Raw genomic sequence first — 24,153 nt, 5'->3', positions numbered from 1 at the left:
CCGAACAGGAGTGTGGGTATGACAACGGCTAATCTTTGTGAGGTTTTTCAGTTGATTGTTTTTCCAGACTCTTTTGTGTAGTCTTCCAAAGACGCTATTTGCCTTGGCGAGTCTGTTGTCTATCTCATTGTCGATCCTTGCATCCGATGAAATGGTGCAGCCGAGATAGGTAAACTGGTTGACCGTTTTGAGTTTTGTGTGCCCGATGGAGATGTGGGGGGGCTGGTAGTCATGGTGGGGAGCTGGCTGATGGAGGACCTCAGTTTTCTTCAGGCTGACTTCCAGGCCAAACATTTTGGCAGTTTCCGCAAAACAGGATGTCAAGCGCTGAAGAGCTGGCTCTGAATGGGCAACTAAAGCGCATCGTCTGCAAAGAGTAGTTCACGGACATGTCAAATGTCATTAAGAAATTGATAAGACCCCACACAAAAGACAGGAGATCCAATGCCTTATCTCCTCTTGGGCCTGCCCCAACTTCTTTCACCCTTCATGTATATCACTCTTTCTTTCGTCTCAATGCAGGGTTCTGACCTGAAATGTTGACCGACTATTTCTGCCCATGGATGCTATCTGACTTGTTGAGTTCCTCCAGTTTCTCATAGTTTGCTAATAATGTAGTATTTGCACTTTTTGCATTTCCAAAAGTTATAAATCTGATTGTAATTTTTTCCTATTTACTTCTACAAATTGACTAAAATAATTTCCAATTTTGCCAATTTGACTAGATAGTATGCTGAATAATTTTACAGAGATAATCAACACCTTCTCTTTAGCTTGCACAGCAGAAAAAGTATAAATTAATATGAAAATCAAATTTGGATTCATTCCAAATGACTTTTTAAAATGGGAAATTAAGTTGCAATCATCCCAGGAACCCAAATCAGTAATTTTAATATGTGAGAATGATTGTCAATGAATTTAATATTTCCATCTGCTTTTGAATTTAAAGTATATTTTAGGGTGATTGTGTAATATGTATTTAAAATTATAGTTGATCGTCTTAAGAGGGAAAAATGGTTAATAATAATGAGTTTATTGTCATATATATTTTACATGTGCATCAAAATTCTTTCTTGCTGAAGCTGAACTTCATGGGGAAAAAAACAACTGCAGTAATGCAGTAAAAGTCCTAAAATCCATACTGTCTGTGGATTGGGTCAGTCCGGATTCTCAGGCAGTACTTTTGAAATTCAAATTTGAAGAGAATAAAGAAGAGATTGTTACGAACTCAGAGGACCCCAAAACCCAGCAGCAATAGATCTTCACCAAGACAAATGGTTATGTAAACAAAAGTTGTGCTTTTAATAATCTTTAAACATGAAAATGGGATCAAACGTTATCTTATCACTATTAACTTAACTAACCTAACTTAACCCCCTTCTAATTCTAAGCACACGTGTATGTAATGTGTGTATAAGTTCAGAAAAGCTCTTTGATTCACAGTTCAATCTCACTTCTCATTCCTCCAAGTTTACTGGTTGCAGGCAACTCTTAAACTGTGCACAGAATTTTACATTTATGAAGTTCACCAGGCTTTGGTGCTTGAAAGGTAAATGGTAACAGCTCAAGAAGGTTCTTGTTGGTTTTTAGAGAGAGATTTGTTGTTCGCTGGACACCCACAACTGATTCCTTGTAACCAGACACTTCAGTGTCTTGCCAAAGAACCTTTCCCCATCAGGGTTATCTAGATGATAACCTCTTTCTTTCAGGTCACCACAGGTTCGTTTTTGTTTTTCTTATTTCAAGAGAAACATTAGGCAGCCAGTCCTCTCCTCTTGTATGAACCACAAAGGCTTTGACCAGGCTGAAAGAAGCAGTCACAACCCATCTTCCAAATGGGGTTTTCCACAAGCTTTCCAGATTGTCCTGTTCCAGTCGCAGCTGCTGCTGCTGACTATAAAACTGCAGAACTAATCTCTCTCACAGAGAGAGACTGTTTTACTCTCTCTGCTTGCAAAACCACATGACCTTCTTAGAACAGCAAGTTCCACTCCAGATAGCCTGAAGCTCCGATGAGTTCTTTCATCTGTTGCCTTTTTGTAAACAACAATCCATTAGTGACATCTCTTGGGCACTCTCCAAAGCTTTTGCAAAGGGTCTTGAAGCCGGCCTGTCTAGCATGAGCCGAGCTCCAGTATTGTAAATAAGACCAGTTTTGAAGTGTTTGTATGTGACCTACACTTAAAAAACCTGCCCCAATTTATCTCCCATAAAACATATCTATAATCTGTCACAAGATGAACAGATAAATTTTGATAGTTTATTAATTAAACATTTATAAAATACAAAGTACAAAAAGTAAATAAATGTTAACCATATAACCATATAACCACTTACAGCACAGAACAGGCCAGTTCGGCCCTACTAGTCCATGCCGTAACAAATCCCCACCCTCCTAGTCCCACTGACCAGCACCTGGTCCATACCCCTCTAGTCCCCTCCTATCCATGTAACGATCCAATCTTTCCTTAAATGTAACCAATGATCCCGCCTCGACCACGTCTGCCGGAAGCTCATTCCACATCCCCACCATCCTCTGCGTAAAGAAATTTCCCCTCATGTTCCCCTTATAATTTTCCCCCTTCAATCTTAAACCATGTCCTCTAGTTTGAATTTCCCCCTTTCTTAATTGAAAAAGCCTATCCACATTTACTCTGTCTGTCCCTTTTAAAATCTTAAACACCTCTATCAAGTCCCCTCTCAATCTTCTACGCTCCAGAGAAAAAAGCCCCAGTCTGCACAACCTTTCCCTGTAACTCAGACCCTGAAATCCTATCAACATTCTCGTGAACCTTCTCTGCACTCTCTCATTTCCGTAACTTCTTTGCATCTGGGCTACTTACGCATGCATGCACACACGCACACAAAAGCCCACTAAATTATAAAAGTTTAAGCATTTTCGAGAAGTCTGGATTCTTAGGTGGTCTGGATTTCTGGCAGCCAGATCTTTGGACTTTTACTGTATAGATTAAATTTAAAAATTGATAAATAGAAAAGATAGGTAGTTAATTCAGTGAATATTCAGTTACCACCGTGCAGAAAAAAGGTGGTGTTACAATAGTGCAGACTGTCCTTTTGTCATGGAATAGTCTACGATTAGTGTAAAGGGGGAGATTGAAGAACCCTGATAACTGTTGAAATGAAACTGTTCTTGGACCTCAAGGTATCGGTTATCCAACTTCTGTACCTTCTGTTATCCAACAGAACAAGAGATATCTTCTGCTCCAGGAAACACATTTTATAAGCCTTTGGGACTTCTCAAAGGCTTAACAATGAACTATATTAGTGTCTGGTTTAGCTTATAAATTTTTTAAAGAAAGTTGTTTCAAAATATTTAATTTTAACTATAATTCAGTTAATAACTATAAATCGTTTGATTTTTAAATTCAATTTTTGAGCTACTTTTCTGATGAGGTTACAACGTGAACTTGCAGAGCAGCTAAACTAAGGTGTAGCGTCATTATTCCAACCATGTGCCACATGCTGTTAACTCCAGACATGCCCATGAACTGAGTGGTCGACTATGCCATTTAGATGACTTTTAGGAGTTTACCTCATTGGAGGGTCTGGAATTGCACAGAGGCGAGACCGTGCAAGACGACAGTGCCTCTCTGCTGAAGAACGAAAGTGAAACAGAATGGGTTTTTATGACAGTCGAGTACTTTTGTGATTGTTATTACTCATGACTTCCTTTTTATTTCCATTTATTATCTGTATTTAAATCTCATAGCTGCTATGCTGAGATATGAACTTGGATCTCTGGATTACTATACCCATAACACACCTTTGCTACCTTCAAGTCATGGAGTTATATTTAATAAGAAAATGGTAATTTCTCACAAACAGTCCTCCAGCATTTCTGTGTTTTTACGTGTAAATTACTGCACGTATTAGAAGTTCTCTGGTTAGGCAATATCAGTAGGAAAGAGTGCAAAGAGTTCATCAGAGCTCTGGTAAGGTTAAAAATAAAATTGTATGTTGGAGTAAAAGGGAGGAGGTAAGTACAGAATAAACATTGAGAGAAGGCAAGCATGACAAGGCATGATGATGCAAAAAAAAAGTGGTTGGGGCACAAATGATCAACAAATTCCATCATATTGTGTTTTACATGGAAGAAGTGAAGGTAGAATCATTATCTGAAATTACAAGAAAAATTGTATTGATACTGCAGAACCAAAATAAAAAAAGGAAATAGTTAAACTCTGTGCCTGAGGCATAAATGAGATGCTTCATTAGAACAAGGTAGAAATCCAAAAGGTGATGGGACACAGAATTACTGTGTCAGAAAACAGGATGCTTAGGTACATGTTTGAAAAGAATGGAGATCTTCTTAAAAAGCTGTTGTGGAATGCCATTTAGTTCTTTAGTGTTCATGAGGACCAATTATTGAAAGCAAAATTGAAAGTACATGTAAATGAATGCTTCATCTTGAAAAAGAATTTGGGATCTCAAAATATTGGAGATGGGATCACTGTGGTAAAATGGGAGAAAACTGGAAAGACACTTGGATTGATCCAAGAAGTGCCCTGAAGGGTATGGGTCTTCTGGAATGATAAAAGAGGAGGAGCGGAATAGAAGATTTTTTTGCCCTAAAAATATTTGTGTTTTTGGAAGTCTTAGATGATGATCCTTTGAGTGTGATATAGTGGCTTGAGAAGCAGGGAAATCTCCCACAGAGAGAGGAGGATAAAAGATGAGAACAGAATTGTTAGTCATGCAGCAACCAACCGACTTCCCTCCTCCACATTCAATGGTGGAAGTGAACCCTGAGGAACAGAAACGATATCAGAAATATAAGCATTGTATGAACAAAGGTGATTAATGTGGAAAACTGGGCAATTGGAATGAGTACATTGCAGGAACACAGATGTGGAAGCAGGGATGGTGAGATGAGGTAATAGGTTTTGTTAATGTAGCCAAGTGAAGTATTTTCATCTTGAAGTTTTAAAATGGCTCTACAAATCTTGTGCTGTAAAGTAGATGACAGACCACTCCGACATTACGTACACAAGTAATTTCATGATTCCAGGTTGCTCAAATGAAACATACTTTTCTGGAATGATGACATTTTATTGTGTGCCATTGTTACTTGCCAATTGCATCTGAAGATTGTGCTAAAATGAAATGCTGAATTATCAGTTAAGGAATGTTTACTGGAAGAATATTTAGGTAAAGAAACAGAAAATCACAAAATCTGATTGGGTTAATTTGTATTCAGTCATGTTATTTATATAATTTGGGAATAAAATGTATGATACCAGGTTTGTCCCCAGTATTTTTGCTGTCATGCTGTAAGAATTCTCTATCATATTGAGAATCTGATGAATTTTTTTGTCTTGTTGAAGTCAGCTGAAAAGATAATTGGTAATTATCTTTATATGTGGGCACTGTGATTTTCTTAAATGTTTGTCTAGGAGGAGAAGCTGATGTACAATAATTTAGCAATATATGGCTCCAATCAAATATTACACAAAGCACCAATCGTTTTTATTGCAGTTGAGAGTCCGTTTTAATGCATTTGCATGTCAAATGAGAAAAGGATATGTCCATGTTTTAAAAAAATGCATCTATTCAAAAACAAGTTTGTCTACATCGGAACATAGAGAATAAATTAGTATTACAGATATTGCTTATTGCAGGTATTATCTTGATGAGTCAGAATTGTATGTAGTGGAAATTGTTTTACTGCAGTAAAAGCATTTAAAAAAAATCGTTGAGGGTAAATGGATTTTATTTGGCCAGTGAAACTTGTGTATCAGCTGACTTCTCTCTGCTCCCACACACCCCCTGCACAGTAGAACCTGTGTAGTAGTTGTGTTGATCCTCCCTCAATGCTGACTGTGCTAAAATATGCAGAGGAAGCTGTGCATTGCACCTTTTGTAGTGCGTCTTTGACTATTTTTTGAGTTCTTTTTCTTTCTCTCTCCTGGTTTCATTTTCAGTCTTTATTTCTCCTCTCCATTCCTGAACTGCAGACGTTTCCCCCCCCCCCCTCCCCCGACAGCAGGAAAGCCTTCCCCAGGGAAATCAACCTATATATTGGACTGCGAAGGAGTAAAGGTAGGATGTTTTTGTAAGGAGTATATTTTCCTTAACTAATGGTATTGAAGATATTTTAGTGAGACTGGCTTTGAGATTGTTCTGAGTAACAGATGCAATGCAGCAGGAGCTCTATTGAGGGAGTGCATGTTTTTCTTCACTGCATAGCAAGACCTTTATGTATATTAGCAGAAGCAATGTCATCATTCCAGGAATGTTCCGCTATGCAGTAACCACATTTTGTTGCATTGTTACTTGCCAATTGGATCTGAACATTTTGATCCATTAATATAATCTATTGATAATTTACAATATCCAAGAAGGAAAACAGATGGAAAATCATCTCATCTGATTTAACTAATTTGCATGAGGTAGCATTTGCCGGCATAATTTGGCAAAAAATTATGGTACCAGGTTTGATCCTTTATTTTATTTTGCTGTTGTTCAGTAAAATTATTGTCTAACAACATTATGATTAGTCTGTTAAACATTTTTTAAAAATCTGTTGTACCAGAAGCATGCACTTGTTTTTCTTTTTGTGCTGCAGAGTCTTCAATCTTGAGTATTAAAGATGTACCATGATTTCATTAATTGATTTATTTTTGATTGTTACCAAACTGATCAATTGTGATTCCATTTAACTTCATTTTCCAAGCCAGTCAAACACATTGTCTTCCCTCTCCAACCACCATCCCTCTATGATGTTTAACATTTTCAACTACTTGGATGCTAATATTTACAAGTGGTTTTAATTTTAAATATGTGCTGACCATATAGTGTCGAAAATATACTTGATATCTTGGTAATGTTTATATCATAAAGTTATCTGCAGAGACCAGAGCTACTACAAAGTAACATTGGTCCAAGACATACTGAACTTGGAGTGTACAGTTACAAAATAAGTTGCTGACTTAATCATTACTGTTTCGAGCCCAGAGGACCCCAAAACCCAGCAGCAATAGATATTCGCCAAGACAAATGGTTACTTAAACAAAAGTTGCTTTTAATTATCTTTAAACATGAAAACAGGATCAAACTTTAACTTATTACTATTAACTTAGCTAACTTAATGCCCTTCTAATTCTAAGCGCACGTGTATGTAATGTGTATAACCCTAACCCTAACCCTAACCCTAACCCTAAGTTCAGAAAAGTTATTTGATTCACAGTCCTATCTCACTTCTTGTTCCTCGAAGTTTACTGGTTGCAGGCAATTCTTATACTGTGCGCAGAATTTAATGTTTATGAAGTTCACCAGGCTTTGGTGCTTGAAAGGTAAATAGTTACTGCTCAGGAAGGTTCTTGTTGGTTTTCAGAGAGAGACTTGTTGTTTGTTGGACATCCACACCTGATTCCTTGTAACCAGACACTTCAGTGTCTTGCCAAAGAAACTTTCCCCATCAGGGTTCTCCAGATGATAGCCTCTTTCTTTCAGGACACCTCAGAGTTCCTTTTTTCAAGTGAAACATTAGGCAGCCAGTCCTCTCCTCTTGTATGAATCACAAAGGTTTTGACCAGGCTGAAAGAAGCAGTCACAACCTGTCTTCCAAATGGGGTTTTTCCACAAGCTTTCCAGCTTGCCCTGTTCCAGTCCCAGCTGCTGCTTCTGACTGTAAAACTGCGGAACTGAATTCTCTCTCTAAGAGAACAAGCCTGTTTTACTCTCTCTGCTTGCAAAACCACATGACTCTCTTAGAATAGCAAGTTCCACTCCAGATAGCCTGCAGCTCTGATGAGTTCTTTCATCTGTTGCCTTTTTGTAAACAACAATCCATTAGTGACATCTCTTGGGCACTCTCCAAAGCTTTTGCAAAGGGTCTTGAAGCCGGCCAGTCTAGCATGAGCAGAGCTCCAGTATTGTAAATAAGACCAGTTTTGAAGTGTTTGTATGTGACCTACACTTAAAAAACCTGCCCCAATTTACCTCCTAAAAAACATATCTATAATCTGTCACATTGCATTCTGATAATTTTGTGTATTTGCCTATTGTGTTCTTTGCAGTAAATCCTAGTAAATTTAAACTCCCTTGTTCTTCGTAGATCCTTTTTGAAAATTGCTTAGCCAGATTAAAAATATCAAATTTACTTGTCTGAAATAGAACATATGGATTTATTTTGTTTTGTAGCTGATATAAGCATTTTAAAAAACAACTGTAACAGTAGGAAAGCAAGTAATTCTGATAGGGGAAGGGTTACATTTGTATTACACTGTAGTTACAAACTGTTTAAATCAGGTATTACTTAAAGTCATCACTTTTGGCAGCTGGTGACTTGAATAAAGGCAAACATGAATGATCAGATTGAAACATTTAAATAATTTTCAGATAGTTGCCTACAATTTGGCTGAATTTTAGCATCACTTTAATAGCTATAGTGAAGATGTTAGCTCTTAATGAGTCGTGTCAAATAATAGAGTGGGGCAGTGCCAAATTAAGGTATTGTGGGGCCTGTAGCACTTATTTTAAAGGGGCCCTAAATAGTGCCAGCTGGAGCATGTTCGGTCCTAAGTAGTGCTGGCTGGTGCATGCACAATGAGGGGGAAGTGTAACTGCGGCAACTCCACCCCCAAAAAGAGGTCCGTTTTAGTAAGATTGAAATAGTGTTAATTATTCTTTACAAAATGATGCTGGCTTTCACAGGATCACTATATATTCAGTGATTACTAGTGGCATATCTAGGGAACATAGCGCCTATGGCAAGCACTGAAATTGCACCCCCCTCCACTCTTAAAACTTGTTTACACATTTTGCACTTACACTGAAATTGACCCCCTCCCCTACCCTGTTAAAACTTACTTATACATTTAAAACAAAACTTACTTATGGCGGCTGGCTCAATGCGGGATTCGTTATTCATAATCTCCCATGCAGCTGGAATCGCTCTGCATTTCCCATTGCTGTCTGCAGCATGCAGCCACCCCCCCCCCCCCCAACATGTAAATGAACAAAACCAGCAAGCTGACTGAGGGGCTGAGGTGAAGATTTCTTTTTGTTCCACTAAGGCGCGTTTCCATTTATATTTTTGTTTTCATCTTTGTGCAGCGGTTATAAGATACCGATTAAAGATGATCATTGGCTAAAATAACTAATCTTAAATTTAAGGTTAGCGATTTTAGTCAATTATCGCCTTTAATCAGGATTATTATCTCCTAGCCGCTGCACAAAATTTGCTACTTTCAGTACTGCATTAATTCATGTCTTTCTGATCAAAGAATTGTCAGAAAGTTGACTCACAATGACATGATCAAGAGTCCTTCTTGCCATACTTTCCAATTCAGATAGAGGAGTAAGTGGCTCATCAAGTCACTTTATTTCAAACAGCAATAATTATTTTACTGATTTCTTGAATCCATTCTTTTGATGGGTCCATAAGTGACAGAGAACCAATCAAGAAGCAACTGAAATAGTAGCCTAGTCACAATAAGTTTGTTCTTTTTTTTAATCCAACTCACTGCTGTTGAATTTAGATGTGTGAATGATTAATAAAGTGCGAGGTGATTGTTGTACTTGTATGTATTCATGGGTTTTGAGCTTTGCACATTCCTAGACCACTCTAGAATGGTATACTGAATAGAATTGCTGCTAGAATATGGAACCTCTGGGGAAAATTTGCAAACCCGCATGAATAGCCTTTCTGTGTTTTTGGATTCGATAAGGTAGAATTTTATCAACCTGCTCATGATAGGAGAGAAGAAAAATCAAATAAGCAGAATCCCAACATTTTTTTCCTACTCTTCTCGTCTACAAAGTATTTGCATTGCAGATACATTGTGAAAAATACTAATGTTTCTCTCTCATTTGTAATCTTATATATGATGGATCATAACATTTATAGAAAGATGATGCAGTTGGTAACAGGAAAAGAGAAGTTTCAGTGCTGGTTGTTATCAAATAAAAAGTTACGTCATTCTAATACGTTTACCAAGGTGATTTTAAAAAGGCATCTATGAACCCCTTTAATATTGCCAATAACATGTAGCAAAAGAATCATCATATAAATTTGACTAATATAGTTAAAGGGAAACATGTTATCTGCATTTTTTAAATTGAACTAGTAAGCCATTTAGCTGTGTGTTGAGCAACTTAAAAAAAAATCTTCCAGAAAAGCAAATTGATTGGACACAGTTGTGTGTTAGAGCTGCGGCTGTGAAATCAGGTTAACTCTCAAGAGCCTTCAAATTTGCCCCATTTATCAATTGGGAAGAATTTCTCAACATCCTATAAATTGTGTAACTTTGTCAGTGTTGAATAAAACCTGTAGGGTTCAGCCCCAGTGTACTAGTCTTGGGTGTGTAACATTCATTTCATGTCAAACCCTGACGTCCACTACCTTCTTAATATTATTAAATTGGGTTAATAGAATTTGGCATCTGCGGGCCAGACTATTGAGCAAGATACCCAACTTTTAAACACTGCAGTAACTGAAGAATTTAAATTCAAATTGATAAGAACTTTGGAGTCAGAAACAGGGATCAGTAACGGTGACTGCTGGATTATTGTAAAGACCTGCCTTGCTTGGTAATGTCCTTGAATAGAATTGTATCTACAGTACGCTGCCTTGATGAAAAGATTTGCAAGCAATATAAATAGTTTTCTGGATTGGATGCAGTCACTGGTCTAATAAAGGTTTAGGATTCCTTTTATTGTCATGTAATAATACATTAATAATGTAACATTCATGATATACTTTTAACTTTTGTCTGCCATAAGGCAAAGTGCCGCCATGAGCCAACCCCCCCATCCCCTAACAATAGGAGAAAGAGAAGTAAAAGAGAGGCTCTTCAGAGTCACTATGACTACAGTCTTGCCAAGTATTGATAATTCACGAATAACATTGAATATTGAGGGAACCTTTTCTCAAAATTAAACTTGATTAATCAAAAATAACCATTTGAAAAAATATAGTCACCTGGTGTGCTTGCACTTTTTCTCTCAGCTTTTGGGCTCCAGACAGTGGGAAGAGAAGATGAAAAATAGGAAGAACTGCTTACATGTATGATGTGCTGAGTTGTTTTGAGATAATTTGGAAGTTAGGGTTTTATGAATGAAATGGACAAATAATGTTGAGGGGAGGGGGATGGAATAGATAGAAAAAAGGCAAAATCACAAGGAACAGCACTTTGTCTTTGCTTTTCCTTTTGACATCTTCTTTTAATGTGAACGTTGCTTCATTTTTCACCTATTTTCTTACTTTTGATTTCCCTGGCCAACTCCATCTTTCCCCCTCACCCCTTCAGCTTTTTGTTCATTTTTCCTGCTGCAGTATTGGTTTAAAACATGATCAAACTCCAACTTTTAACAGTTCTGATGAAAAGTCATTAAACTGAAAAGGTAACTTTGATTTCTCTTCCCACAGATTGCCAAACCTGTTGAAAACATCCAACTTTTTGTCTCCATTTTCCAGCATTCACGGTATTTTCCTTCGTTTTGTCGTAAGGATGATCTTTTCAGATTTTGTATGTAAATTGAAATGAACTCAAAGTTGACTGTTATATAACTGTTAAATTTCAGCGCTGTGATCTTTACTATGATCTACTGCTAAAGTTTGTATGAAAATGAAAGTGCTCTTTTTTAGGATAATATTGAATGTTGTAAATTGTACACATGTCAGGAATATAGAGTAAGAGAAGAGCAAAGTAAGTTTGTAAATCTGAGATTTTTTGCCTCTATTTCGTGGCATACTTTTAAGACAAATTTTTGAATTTCAATTCTTGGTTAAGTACTGGTAAAGGACTAAAATTCTAATTGCTTTAATTATTTAGATTTGCCTCACAAATGACAAAACATTACATTTAAACTACTTTGAATATTATTTCTCCCTTAAAAATACATGCATGGAATCTGGTAGAAATTTAAATGAAAAACTAGATTTTGCCCCAGAATTGTGCTTCATGCTTGGTTTTGATCTGAAAATAAACAATTAAAAACAATATTTTAAAAGATATTTTAATCCTTGCTCATTTATCTCTAGACAGAACAAAATTCAGTTTTTTTAAATTAAATCTCCTGGGGAGAAAAGTTTACAGTGCATAAAACACACCCATAAATACCAATTCTAGATTTAACATTCAATAAGATAAACGATGGAAATCTCAACAATTGAGGGGTTCTCTTTGTGCCTTGAGCAAACATAGAAATACTACCTCCACATCAAGGTTTTTTATACATTTGGTATGCTGATAGATTGCTTAGAAGATTCTTGCAAAGCAGTAAGTCCAAAGTCAACTACGTTAAAGAGCTCAAATTAAAGTTGTGGGTTTTGCAGAATAATGTGGATGAAGTTTGATCATGTACTAAACTTTAGTGATCATTGGTTAAGATGACACAAATTATTTCAATAGCTTGTTTGGAGTTCATTATAAACTGAATTCACCCTGTGGTATGTTTAATTCATCAGAAAAAAATGTTTGCTTTAATTGAAATGAATCTAACTCTCATTTAGCCACTTCCAAAACTGACTCTTGTTCCTAGTTTGAGACCTGTCCCAATTTGCCTGCTTATAAGATAAGTCAGAACAATGTGAATGCTTGTGGAGATTTTCTAAGAAAATAATTTTCTTCCTATCCCCACATGACCAAAAATACACGTCTTATTCCTTGAGCTACTTTACATGTTTAACTGGTAAGACACTTTTGGAAAGTTTGTTCAAAATTTGAAAAGAGAAGTATGACTGGAAGTGACAAAGGAAAGAGGATCCAGTGATCTAATGATCTAATGGAAGAATTGCAGAAATCGTTTATACCGGTTTAGCATAAAAGTAAACCAGAAAAGGTGACTCAACCGTGGATAACAAGGGAAATTAGAGACACATTAGGTCCAAAGAGAGAGCATATCAATTGGCCAAAAAAAGTACCAAATCCGAAGACTGGGAATAGTTCAAGATGCAGCAAAGGAGGACAAAGGGATTAATCAAGAGGGCAAAAATAAATTACGAAAGTAAGCTGGCCCCAAGCATAAAAACCAACTGCAAAAGCTTTTATAGATATGACAAGAGGAAAAGATTGGTGAAATCCAGAGTAGGTCCCTTGCAGTCAGAATCAGGGGAATATATAATGGGGAATAAGGAAATGGCAGTCCAATTAAATTCTTATTTTAGTTCTGTTTTCACATGAGAGGATACAAATAACCTCCCAAGGATGATGGGAAACATAGAGACTAATGCAAGGGAGGAGCTGAAAGAAATCAGTATATCTAAGGACCTGGTCTTGGGGAAATTGAAGGCCGATAAATCCCAAAGGCCTGATAATCTACATCTTAGGGTACTTAAAGAAGTGGACATTCAGATAGCAGATGCTTTAAGAATTATTTTCCAGAACTCGATAGACTCAGGATCAGTACCCATGGATTGGAGGGTAGCTAATATTACCCCACTATTTAAAAATGGGGGTAGAGAAAAAGCGGTGATTTATAGGCCAGTGAACCTTACATCAGTAATGGGCAAAATGATGGAATCCATTATTAAGGATGTAATAGCGGAGCATATGACTAGCAGAGAAGGGATCGGACAGAGTCAATATGGATTTACAAAAGGTAAATCGTGCTTGACAAATCTATTGGAATTCTTTGAGATGGTGACAGGTAAAATAGATGGGGAGAGCCAGTGGATGTGGTGATCCTGGACTTCCAAAAGGCCTTCGATAAGGTCTCACATAAATGACTAGCATGCAAAATCAAGGCTCATGGGATTGGGGCCAAGGTATTGATGTGGATTAAGAACTAGCTGGCAGATAAATGGCTCGTTTTCTGAGTGGCAAGTGGTGACCAGTGGGGTGCCACAGGGATCTGTACTGGGACCCCAGCTGTTCACAATTTACATTAATGACCTAAATGAGGGGATTGGATGTAATATCTCCAAATTTGCAGATGACACTAAGCTAGGAGGGGTTGTGTGCACTGAAGAGGGGTTCAGGAAGCTCCAGTGTGATTTGAATAAATTGGGGGACTGGGCAGATACATGGCAAATGCACTACAATGTGGATAAATGTGAGGTTATCCACTTTGGAAATACAAACTGGAAAGTGGATTACTATTTGAATGGCAATAGATTGGGAGATGGAGAAGTGCAGAGAGACCTAGGGGTTCTTGTGCACCAGTCACTGAAGGTGAACATACAGGTACAGCAGGCAGTTAAAAAGGCTAATGGTATGTTGGCCTTCATATGAAGAGGGTTTGAGTATAGGAAAAAGGATACCTTACTGCAGCTGTACGAAGCCTTGGTGAGAGAACACCTGGAGTATTGTGTGCAGTTTTGGTCGCCTTATTTGAGGAAGGATGTTCTTGCAATGGAGGCAATTCACCAGGCTGTTACCTGGAATGGCAGGAATAACTTACGAGGAAAGATTGCGCAATTTGGGATTGTACTCGCTGGAGTTTAGAAGATTGATAGGGGATCTCATAGAGACATATAAAATTTTGGCAGGACTGGACAGAATGGATGCAGAAGGGATGTTTCAAATGGTGGGGGAGTCCAGAACCCGGGGCCATGGTTCAAGGATAATAGGCAAACCATTTAGGACCGAGATGAGGAGGAATTTCTTTACCCAGAGGGTGGTGAATCTGTGGAATTCATTGCCACAGAGAGCAGTAGAGGCAGGCTCATTGAATATATTTAAGAGGGAATTAGATATATTTCTTCAGTATAAGGGAATTAGGGGTTACAGTGAGAAGGCGGGGTTGGGGTACTGAACTTTAAGATCAGCCATGATCTCATTGAATGGCGGAGCAGGCTCGAAGGGCCGAATGACCTACTCCTGCTCCTATCTTCTATGTTTCAGAGCTCAAGAGCCTTGCTCTTGTCAGTTACCCGTGGGTTCTGAAGTTCTCCAACTTTTTTGGATGACTGGGAGCTACAGATTGGATGAGCGAACTGTGATAGAGGAAATCATTCAAATGGAGGAAGCAAACAAAAATGTGGTGATATTAAGGACTAATACTCAGCTCTGCAGCAAAAGTGTTTAGAAATCTCTTCCATTCTATTGACAGGTTTAAAGGTACCTGTTTAGTGGAATGGAGTGGATCCAGTTGCAGCCCATGAAAGAAGCAAGGATGCTTGTAGAATTGAAGTTGAGGATGTAGGCAACAAATTAAGAAGCAGATCCTGAAAGTCATAATCTGTTTATCAAATTGGCACGAGACAAATAAGATTAGAGAAATGAATGTGCATTTCTAAGAACGGTGTAGTAGAGATGGAATGAGGTTCATGGAGGACTAGCACTAATGTAGGTTGGTGTAGCGGTTAGCGCAATGCCTTTACAGCCCCAGCGATCAGGACTGGGGTTCAAATCCTGTATGTTCTCCCAGTGCCTGCGTGGGTTTTCCCTAGGGACTCCGGTTTCCTCCCAACATTTGAAACCCGAATTGTATGTTAATTGGAGGTAAATTGGGCAGCTCAACTCGTGGGCCGAAATGCCTTGTTACCATGCTGTATATCTTGGGGGAAAAAAAGTGAGAGCTGCACAACTGAGACTCGGACAGGAAAGGTACTATGACTAGTGTTTTAGTGAGTCACATAAATAGGATTTAAAATTAAATAGTGGGGCAAATGATTAAAGTTGCAGAAATGTGATAAACCAAAAAAAGTGGAGAGGCCAGAGTGTAAGAATTAGAGTGAAATGATTGGGAAAGCTGGAGTAAAAATCTGAGTAAATCAATTGATAGAGATACAGATTACAAAAATATTATAAATCTGAAGACTGCATCTGAATGTAGAGCATTAGAATTAAAAGGTTCTGAGAGTGCACGTGGAAATAAATTTGTATAGTTACAGAAACAAGGTTGTAAAATGTCATTAATTTAAATCTGAATACTGAACATTACACAATATTTAGGAGAGAAAAATGAAACAATGACTGCTTAATGATTATGGTCTTGGTACAATAGAGAAGCATGAACTATGTTCAGGAACCCAAGAGGTTGAATCAGTTTGGATGGAGGTAAAAAAGAATAAAGGCATGGCATCTTGGCAAGTTGCAGCATGAAGGTTGGTCTAGAAAGTTAGATCACTTGGGATCCAGGGTGAGATAGCTAATTGGATACAGAATGGGTTTGGCGGTAGGAGTCAGGATGGTAGTGGAGGGTTGTAATCTAGATTGGTGACCTGTGGTGTGCTGTAGGGATCAATGCAGGGTTGTTATTCATATTAACAACTTCATGAGAATACAGTTGGCATGATTGACAAGTCTGTGGATGATACTGAAACTGATATAGTGGACAGTAAAAAAAAATGTTCTGTTAGGCTACATTGGAATCTTGATCAACTAGCTGAGGAATGGCAGATGGAGTTTAATTTGGATAAGTGTGAGATGTTGCATTTGGTAAGTCTAAGTCAAAGGCAGCAGGGCCCTAGAAAATGTGAAACAGAGAGAACTGGGGACACAGATATATAATTCCCCAAGGTGTTGACGCATTGGTGAAGAAGGCATTTGACAGGCTTGCCTTCTTCAGTTAGGAGCTGGGATGACATATTACAGCTGTACAAGATGTTGGTGAGGCCAGATTTCTGGTTACCTGGATGAAGGAAGAATGTCATTAAGTTGGATAAAAGATTCATAAGGATGTTACTGGGGTTGGAGGGCTTGGGTTATAAGGAGAGATTGGATAGGCTAGGAGTTTTTTTTTCCCCCCAGGAGCATAGGAGGATGAGGGCTGACCTTGTAGAGATAGAAAATCATGAGTTCAGATTGTTGTCGGTTAGGAGAGTCCAAAGGCTTAACATGAATGGTTTAAAAGGGAGCTGAGGGGCAACTTTTAAACATGTAGGATGTTGAATAAATGGAACAAGCTGCCAGAAGAGGGTATAGAGGCAGATACTATCACAACATTTTAAAGAGATTTGGGCAGATACATGGATAGGGAAGATTTAGTGGGATATGGCCAATAGTGGGCAAATAGAACTGGCTCAGATAATAAACTTGGTCAGCATGGATATAATTTAATTTAGACATACTGCATACAGGTCCTTTCAGCGCATGAGCCCATTTGCCCAATTTCATCCAATTGACCTACATCACCGGGTACGTTTTGAACAGTGGGTGGAAACCAGAGTACCTGAAGGAAACCCATGCAGATATGGGGAGAACATACAAACTCTTTACAGACACAATGGGATTCGAACCCTTGTCCCGATCGCTGGCGCTGTAACAGTGTTGCACTAACTTCTATGCTAACCATGGCACTAACTAATATGTTGAGCCGAAGGTCCTGTTTCCATGTTGCATAGCTCTTTGTCACAGTCTGCAGAAGTCTACAAACCATCTTACAGTAGCCACATGGTAGAATAGTATATAAAACATTAATTTGATCCTGTCAGATATAGCAATAAACCTGGGGGGAGTTTATACTTACAGAAACCATCAGTTGGGGAAATGCAGATGAAGAGTTGGTGTTTCCGAGGACAGCATGTTCTGGAGCCAGCCAGAGAATACTGAACAAAGTATTGTCCAGTGAGATGAGATTAATTACTTACCTCATCATGAAGTCACCCCTAGGTTCAACTCTCATAATGTGATTAAATTTAATACAGTATTTAGTTTGAGGTTTAGAAAAATGGGTCGAAGGCTAGTATTTAAGCATCAATATATGCAATTATGAGGGCATGGAAGCAAAGCTGCTAAAGTGTACAGACAAATTAGATTCAGAGATAGTTATTTTGAGATGCAGTGGAAGACATTCAATGGTATCTTTCAGAATGCATTCATTCTAAATAGTGAAAAAAAATCCAAGGGCAGGTCACTGGAACTTGGGACAAATGAGTCACTGGAAAAGTGGGGATGGGCAAATTATCGGAGGTGTGGGTTGACAAATATCCAAATCCTGATGTATTTCACCTTGGGATTGTTTATTTTTAAAAATGCCCAGTGTGATAGTTAATCCATGGTTTTATTTTTCCAAAATTAACTACCAGTAGTGTCTGGAAAGGTTCCATTTAATTAAAAAATAGCAAATATAATTCCTTTATTTGAAACAAGTTAAACTGCTAGTATGAAACAGTCTATGAAGTGGTGGATGTACTAAAACATTTCACAGGGCATTTGATATGTTACCTTGGACTGAACATAGAAAGTCATAGAGTACAACAAGGCTCCCTAAATGTTTTTGATGACAATTATCAAACATACTCATATTCCTTGGGCCTTATGAAGGAATTGTTCTCTGAAAGCCTGAAGAAGTAAAACACAAATTCTGTAGACACCGTGGTTGAGGTAAAAATACAAAATGCAGCAGAAACTCAGCAGGTCAAACCAGTGTCATTTATGTAGCAAGGGCAGAGATATATAACTGACGTTTCAGGCTTGAGCCCTTCATCAAAGAAAGCCTCAGTGTGATGTGTGCACTAACTGACCAGATGTTTGGAAACGGCAATGTACATGCTCCAATGTGCAGATGATGTTCAGATTTTATTAATTAAACCTTATTTTGACTGTCATAACCTATGAAAATATCTATACCTTAATGTATAAATACCTGCACATCTTTATTTTGGACATTAAAAAAATGTCACTTTGGTGGGGCTTTAAGATTTCAATCAAATCACTTTGTACATGTCCTTCAAAGTATCATATGGAGATCAATGAGTTCCATTTATAGCGAGTCTGGTGCTGAATGGATGCATATGGATTTGCAAAAGGTTGTGTGTCAGCATAGTGTCACTGGAAAACTTGGAATCTTTCAGAAAATTGCTCTAGTTACGATGCAAGCTTTTTCAATGCTCTGTCTTTTTGAAATCCAGAATTTGGTTCTTGGAGTTGGTTTGTCTTCAGCTAACTGCTTACTAAATAGTTGCAGTTTTGCAGATTTTCATATGGCTGTGTAAATTGCTGATGAGATTTCTTTTACCCAGCAACTTAATGCTGAGATCATTTATGTGCCAAGTCACTTACAAAAGAAAGCTTCTATAACTGTGAGCTATCAAAAGGTTTGTTTAGCTTCTGCCTATTTAATTCATTAATGTGTTGAGATTTTGGTGCACCGCTCCAAGAATCTTCTCAGCATTCCGCCTCAACTGGGGCACTGAATATGCTGTTGAGTTACATGCCCCACCACAACGCGTCAGTTTTTTCCCCAAATACTTTTGGAATTACGAGCACTTAAAATTAACTATTGACAGCAGAATTTTCACAATCCCTTCAAAGTCCAATACTTTTTCACAAAGTAACTATTGATGAATAATATGGTGTAATCTGATTGGTCTTGCTTTGCCCTTTGATACTGCGGTGGTATTTAATTATCTATCAATCTCGCATTTCCCCCATTTTACTACCAGTGGCGACGTACTTCAAATGTTACCACTTTAAATCCAGACCCGGAATCTATTTTGCAGACATAAAACTGTCTGCCCCAGCAATCATATCTTTCATACCATGCAACCCCATTTGTAATATTGAAGTAAGCAATTTGGCTGTAACTACCACAACTGTAGTTCTTCAAAGTTATATTAAAGCATAAAAATGTGGAAGTAGGCTGTTGCTTGTGACCTGTAACTGTCATCGATAGTAGGTTCACTCACCTTTCCGGTCTATTTCCTTGACTACTGTGGTATGCACACATACAAAGCTCTTCCACTGTAAAAGGCTTCCTATCTTGTTATTTTTCTTTTAAGATCAGATACTTGGTAGCTGCCTTTTCACAGTGGCAATATTTTAGAGTTCCTTTTGAAAATGTTTAGCTGGAAAACGAGGTATTTTTTTCAACTGCTCAATCATTTTCTTCTTCCATTGACTTGTATATTAGGTGAACCTTTCTTGGTGTTTTGTCTTGTAGTCCCTTCTATATTCTTAAATTTAAATTTGGACATGCAGCACGGTACAGGCCCTTTTGACCCAAGAGCCCATGCTGCCCAATTACCTATGACCCCTGGTACACTGTAAATGGTGGGATTTCCTGGAGGAAATCCACGCAGACTCTGGTGCTTTACAGACAGCACCAGATTCAAACCTGGGTTATTGATACTGTAATGGTGCGGCGCTAACTGTGCTGCCCATCTGCGTAAACCACAATGCATATCAAGCAAATCATTTTATCTATGTGACTGACATAAAAATATTCCATCGACCTCTTTTCAATAACTTTATAATGTATATCACTTTTTTTCTTTCGAGCACAGATGGGAGTGCAGGAGAGATGTAGGGGGAAGTTAAACACAGCAATGGTGGGAGGCTCTGGAAGCATAAACACAGCACAGGAGGCAGGCCTGGGAAAGAAACTTAAATGTGACACTGGTATAAAATGCTTTAAATGATTCTTCAGGAAGGAGGTTCAATGAGGTTAAATACAGCACTAGGAATAGGAATTGGGGAGCTAAAAATGAGTGCGAAAGGTGAGCTCAAGATCATTGTTTCTGCTGAATGATGACAGCACCATGTGGCCAGGTTTGAATGCATTTTCATAGGTCAGACTTTAATGTAAATTAAATTGATCCGTGAAGTCTTGATGTCGGGGGAGCAATTATGAAAATTGTCCTGATGCAGGGTCTTGATCCAAAACGTTAACCGTCCCTTTGCCTTGAGACACACAGAAGAAGGAAGTTGCTGGAATCTGAGGCTGAACACAATCTGCTGGAGGAAATCGGTGGGTTCAGATTTCAGATTTATTGTCAGAGTACATACATGGTATCACAGACAATTCTGAGATTCCTTTTTCCTGTGGGCACAGCAGAATGACCATCAATTAGTAATTCAAGAAGTAAACTACAGTGGTCGTGCTGTTCCTGAACCTGGTGGTGTGAGTTTTGTGGCACCTTATGGCAGCAGCAAGAACAGATCATGTGCTGGGTGGTGTGGGTCTTTGATGATTGCTGCTGTCCACCAACAGCATCACTCCCTGTAGATGTACCTAATAGTGGAGAGGTTTTTGCCTGTAATGCCATGGGCTTTATGCCCAGGGTTATTGGTGTTCCTATACCAGACCCTGATGCAGCTGGTCAGCACATTTTCCACCACACCTCTGTAGAAATTTGCCAGGGTTTCTGGTGTTACACCAACCTTCCACAAACTCCTGAGGAAGTAGAGGCGCTGACATGCTTTCTTCACGATACCATTGGTGGGTTGGGTCCAGGAAAGATCCTCCGAGATAGTGACTCCCAAGAACTTAAATATGCTCATCCTCTCCTCCTCTGATCCCCCAATGATCACTGGATTGTGTACATCTGGCTTTCCTTTCCTGAAGTCAACAATCAGCTCCTCAGTTTTGGTGACATTGAGTGCAAGGTTGTTATTGGTGCACCATTCAGCCAAGTTTTCAATCTCCAGCCTGGTTCCTGACTCATCCCCTTCCTCTATACAAACCACTACCATGGTAGATGGTATTATTCTCATACTGAACTAAACAGTCGTAAGTGTAAAGTGAATAGTACAGGGGGCTAATAACACAGCCCTGTGGTGCTCTGGTACTGATGGATGGAGATCGTGGAGGAAAAGTTCTTACCAATCTTCACTGATTGTGGTCTGTAGGTGAGGAAATCCATGATCCAATTACACAATGGGGTGTTAACTCCCAGATCTTGGAGTTTGGTGATCAGTTTTAAGGGGGTGATGGTGTTAAATACTGAACTGTAAGCAGGATTAATGGGAGAAAAAGAATGGTCTACATTGTGGACTGGAGCCCTCATCAGGGCTGCGAATGTGGAGAAGAGGAGGCTGGTACAATGAGGTCAGGTTGGGAGGGCTAGGAATGGGACCAGTGAGAGGTGAAGGATGATGGGCAGAGGCAGTTGACTGGCAGATGCCAGACAGAGGGAGAGGCAAAGGGATGAGATGGAGAAAGATGAGTCATAGAGGGTGAGGAGGGTGATAAGTAGGGACAAAGGCTGCTCATGCTGGAATCTGATGAGAAGATGATAATGATGACAGAATGAGAAACTGGATGGGACTGAAGAGAAGTGGGAAGGGAAGAATCCAAAGGTGGGAAATGGGGGTGAAAGAGAAAGGAACCAAAGCAGGAGGGGAATGAGAATGGATGGCGGGGGGGGCGGTGGGGAGGAAGCTGTGAGAAAGAGAACTAAAATAGAGGAGGGAAAGAGAAAAGAATGGAAGTGGTTGAGAAGAGAGAGATAGGATGTTGACTGAAATTGGACGTTCACACTTTTGCCCTGCAGACTGTCCTGGTGGAATATGAGTTGTTGCCCCTGTAGATAACCACGGACATCACTCTAAGAGTGGAGAATGCCCAGGAAAGGCAAGTTGTTATCAGAATTGGGAAGGGGAATTGAAATGGGCTGATTAGGATGGCCATTGAGGACAGAATGTAGTAACTTTGCAAAATTGTCCCCAAGCCTGCATTTGACCTCACCAATTTAGAGGAGGCTACTTAGGGAGAGGAGGCATATGTGAATCTTTGCCTCATGCAGAAGGTCCTTTTGGGACCCTGGATGGTGGTGACTGAGAAGGTGTAAGAGCAAGTGTTAAACTTCCTGTGGTTGCAGGAGAAAGTACCAGGGGAATGGAGTGGTGGGAAGGAGTGATTTTTCTCCTACTGATGTTGCTTGACATGCTACCTTCCTCCAACAAATTGAGTTTAGCCTGTCTTTGCCTTCATATGTGCTTGACTCACTGAATTCATGCAGTTTATTTTTTGCTTCAGATTCTAGCATCTGCGTTTTCTTGTCTCAATCGGAAAAAAAATATTGGTGTGCATATGGCCTTATTTGTGTTCTCCCGCTGCAAGATATAATATTGTATGTAGGTGTGTGTAGAAACTTGATTGCTAATGGTAATTAGAGATTAACCTTAAATTGATATTTTACTGGTTGGCAAGATGTAACAAGTGGTGTGACAGTAAATGATGCTAGATGCCCTGTAATTCAGAAAACTGCAAAAAATAGTTTCATTTCTAAATTTGCTGAAAAGATTTGTGGGAAATTAAGTTGTTGAGAACATATACAGACTACAAAGGGTTAAGCTATGACTTGCAAAATCCTGCCAGTGTATAATATGGGAATATGAGAAATTGCCCTTTTAGTAGACAAACAAATCAGCTCTGACCTAAATGGCGAGAGATTGCAGAGTTCTGAGGTGCAGCAAGATCACAGTGTCATAGTACATAGTTAGCAAAAGGCTAGTATAGTACACCCCTAACGTCGAAGTACTCGAGATGGCAGAGGTTGACAGCATCGAGTCCACGCTGCTGAAGATCCAGCTGCGCTGGATGGGTCACGTCTCCAGAATGGAGGACCATCGCCTTCCCAAGATCGTGTTATATGGCGAGCTCTCCACTGGCCACCATGACAGAGGTGCACCAAAGAAAAGGTACAAGGACTGCCTAAAGAAATCTCTTGGTGCCTGCCACATTGACCACCGCCAGTGGGCTGATAACGCCTCAAACCGTGCATCTTGGCGCCTCACAGTTTGGCGGGCAGCAACCTCCTTTGAAGAAGACCGCAGAGCCCACCTCACGAACAAAAGGCAAAGGAGGAAAAACCCAACACCCAACCCCAACCAACCAATTTTCCCTTGCAACCGCTGCAATCGTGTCTGCCTGTCCCGCATCGGACTTGTCAGCCACAAACGAGCCTGCAGCTGACGTGGACTTTTTACCCCCTCCATAAATCTTCGTCCGCGAAGCCAAGCCAAAGAAAGAAGTATATAAGCACGGCATGTAATTAGAGGAAACTTACAATGTTAGTGTTTATTGGTTTATGAATTGAATACAAGATAGGGAGGTTTTGCTTCAGTTAAATCAGACATTGGGAGTCCACATCTGGAGTACTATCTTCATTTTTTTTATGGAAGGATTTTAATGAATTAGAAGCAGATCAGAAAAAGTTTGACTGGTACCAAGAATGACTGACTGTCTTATGAGGAACGTTGTAGAGACTGGTCTTGTATTTGTTGAAGTTTAGAATAAAGGCAAATTGGTGATTCTGAGGGTGGATATGGAGAGGATGTTTTCCATGGAGCAGAATCTAGAACGATTAAGGGGTCACCTATTTAAGATCCTAAAGAGGCAAGATCTTTTCTCTGAGGGTGGTGAGTATTTATTACTTCCTCAGGGAGGTAGAAGCAGAATATTTAAATATTTTTAAGGTAGATTTTTGATAAACATGATGATGAGAGATGATCACGTTGATTGTAATGGATGATGGCTTGTAATCCGATTGGCAGTGATCTCATTAAAGGGCCTGAG

The 24,153-nt window shown here is 39.1% G+C and overlaps 1 protein-coding gene across 8 annotated transcripts in view; it reads left to right on the top strand.

Annotated features, from left to right (window-relative positions):
- kcnab2a (potassium voltage-gated channel subfamily A regulatory beta subunit 2a) overlaps nt 1-24,153 on the top strand; it is a 175,405-nt gene that overhangs the window by 22,811 nt on the left and 128,441 nt on the right. For 3 of the 8 annotated variants that reach the window (XM_069918617.1, XM_069918622.1, XM_069918620.1), the window contains exon 2: nt 11,393-11,448. The exons of 1 other annotated variant lie outside the window; for it this stretch is intronic. The gene's annotated coding sequence lies outside the window, so the exon portion shown is untranslated. Of the gene's footprint in view, nt 1-5,913; nt 6,061-11,392; nt 11,469-24,153 lie in introns of those variants that run through there. 4 more of the 8 variants (XM_069918618.1, XM_069918624.1, XM_069918623.1 and 1 more) reach the window with 3 other exon arrangements.

The sequence above is a fragment of the Narcine bancroftii genome, chromosome 2 (assembly GCF_036971445.1).
Source record: "Narcine bancroftii isolate sNarBan1 chromosome 2, sNarBan1.hap1, whole genome shotgun sequence".
NCBI classification, from domain to species: domain Eukaryota; kingdom Metazoa; phylum Chordata; class Chondrichthyes; order Torpediniformes; family Narcinidae; genus Narcine; species Narcine bancroftii.
The sequence above is the reverse complement of the archived record's forward strand: the minus strand, read 5'-3'. Positions and strand labels throughout refer to the sequence as shown.